The sequence below is a fragment of the Sinocyclocheilus grahami genome, unplaced genomic scaffold (genome assembly GCF_001515645.1).
Source record: "Sinocyclocheilus grahami isolate Dianchi unplaced genomic scaffold, SAMN03320097.WGS_v1.1 scaffold241.1, whole genome shotgun sequence".
Classification (NCBI taxonomy): Eukaryota; Metazoa; Chordata; class Actinopteri; order Cypriniformes; family Cyprinidae; genus Sinocyclocheilus; species Sinocyclocheilus grahami.
The window spans coordinates 765235-767967 of record NW_015505420.1 but is presented as its reverse complement, the minus strand read 5'-3'; the positions used below and the strand labels follow the sequence as shown (position 1 = coordinate 767967).

Sequence of the window (2733 nt, the reverse complement as noted above, 5' to 3'; positions counted from 1 at the left end):
GGGGTCATATGATGCGATTTCAAGTTTTCCTTTCTCTTTGGGGTGTTACAAGCTGTTTGTGAATAGATAAGATCCCTAAAGTTGCAAAGACTAAAATCTCAAACCTCAAAAGAGATATTCTTTATAAAAGTTCAGACTGATCCACACCCTCCAAAAAAAACGCCTCGTTCAAACATGCTCCCACAAATGTTTATGTCACAATGTGGGAAGATTTGCATAATAACTTTATTGTTCTTGCTGCTGCCGCCCTGTTGTGAAGACGCCGTGTGTTTCGTTGCAAAAGCGAAAATAATGCTGTGTATGTGCTAAAAGGTCAAACAAAAATCCAAAACAAACCAAAAAAAGTAAATAGCTTAGTGCACCTTTAAAGGGGTCATATGATGCGATTTCAAGTTTTCCTTTCTCTTTGGGGTGTTACAAGCTGTTCGTGAATAGATAAGATCCCTAAAGTTGCAAAGACTAAAGTCTCAAACCCAAAAATATATTCTTTATAAAAGTTCAGACTGATCCACACCCTCCAAAAAAACGCCTCGTTCAAACATGCTCCCACAAATGTTTATGTCACAATGTGGGAAGATTTGCATAATAACTTTATTGTTCTTGCTGCTGCCGCCCTGTTGTGAAGACGCCGTGTGTTTCGTTGCAAAAGCGAAAATACTTTCTTTGGCCTTCCAAAAGAGGACACGACTAGAAATCAGTGGTTAAGTTGTATTTACAACACTGTTCCAGAACAGTTCAACCCAAATATTCAGATGTGTGCAGCGCATTTTATGAAGGACTGTTTCCTGATCCTGGGAGAGTAGACTACAATGCAGGCTGTTCTGACTCAAAGACTGTAAGTACGTTTTCATATTTAAAGAATTTGCCACTGATGATTCAAATGTGAGTTTTGAGCAGTGTAGAGTAGCGCTTGTTGTTTGTCGTTTCTCCGATCACAAATGCAGACATGGTTTTATGTTTACGCAGCACGATGCGACGCAATGCATAAAAAGACAGGTTAAGTCATTATAATCCGTAATTATGTCCCCACTGGATTCAACAAATACCGCGTTTAAAATGGGTTTTAATGTTTTTGTCTCATTGCTCCGGCCGGGACACGGCATCACAGTATGGTAAGGGGCGTAACATTTCCGTCACATGCTTGAGGTATTCCGCCAATCACAACGCACTGGATAACTGGCCAATCAGCGTACACCTCAGTTTTCAGAACGATGAGCTTTGTAAAAATCGAAGCGTTTCAGAAAGGCGGGGCATAGAGGAGAAACAATAATGTACAGTGTGTGTAAAATAATGCTTTTTTGAACCTTAAACCGCATAAACATTTCATTACACCAAATAAATGTTCTTTTTAGCATCATATGACACCTTTAAAAAAAATATTTGAAAGCTACATTGAATTGTTTTATGCTATTGCATAATTTACTTCGTTATTTACATTAATATTTACATTTTTTATGATTTTGATTTTAAATAGTTCAATTATAAGAATGTTTCAACCGTTTCCGCTATGGTACTGAAAACAGTGAAATTATACTGAATTTTGATGACAACACTAGTATATGATACAGTTAAAAAAAAAGTGATATTTTCTTGTCTTTGCCTATATTCTGTAGATTGCATGTCAGTGTAGAACAAGCTGTATACAGCAGTTATTGATACAAATGGTTTGTTTGGTGTTTTAAGAGCAAGTCTTTGCAATGGCATGGGACTTCATTAGTGTAAAAGAGTAGCAGACCAACACTGAAAGAAACTGACCATAAGCATAAGTATAACCCCACTACTTAAGAAACCCACCCTTATCCCATCTCTTTTAGAGAACTACAGACCGGTTTCCCTTCTTCCTTTCATTGCAAAAACACTTGAATGAGCTGTGTTCAACCAAGTCTCTGCCTTTCTCACACAGAACCACCTCCTCGACAACAACCAATCTGGCTTCAGAAGTGGACATTCAACCGAGACTGCCTTGCTCTCAGTTGTTGAAGCCCTAAGACTGGCCAGAGCGGATTCCAAATCTTCAATACTTATCTTGCTGGATCTGTCCACTGCTTTTGACATGGTTAACCACCAGATCCTCCTGTCAACCCTATTGGCAAAGGACATCTCAGTAACCACACTCCAGTGGTTTGAGTCTTATCTCTCAGATAGGTCCTTCCAGATATCTTGGAGAGATGAGGTATCCAAGTCACAACATCTAACTACTGGGGTGCCTCAGGGCTCAGTTCTTGGACCACTTCTCTTCTCTGTCTACATGGCATCACTAGGTTCTGTCATTCAGAAACATGGCTTTTCATATCACTGCTATGCTGATGACAACTCTCAACTCTACCTCGCATTCCATCCTGATTATCCAACGATAGCTGCTCACACATCTCAGCTTGTCTTACAGACATTTCTTGCTGGATGAAGGACCATCACCTTCAACTCAACCTTGCTAAGACAGAACTGCTTGTGGTCCCATCAAACCCATCATTTCATCACAATTTCACCATCCAGTTAGGCCAGTGTTTCCCAACCTTTTTTTAGTCGATCACCTTCAACTCAACCTTGCTAAGACAGAACTGCTTGTGGTCCCATCAAACCCATCGTTTCATCACAATTTCACCATCCAGTTAGGCCAGTGTTTCCCAACCTTTTTTTAGTCGCTTCGATGTGATAATTTGCAAAGTATAGATATTCGGTACAACAGGGAAGAACTGCAGAATATAAATGTCATACAGATATTTTTAATATTAT

General features: G+C 39.4%; 1 protein-coding gene across 1 annotated transcript in view; it reads right to left on the bottom strand.

Moving 5' to 3' along the window:
* Positions 1–2733, bottom strand: part of prrc2b (proline-rich coiled-coil 2B) — a 48206-nt gene that overhangs the window by 6087 nt on the left and 39386 nt on the right. The window lies entirely within an intron of this gene.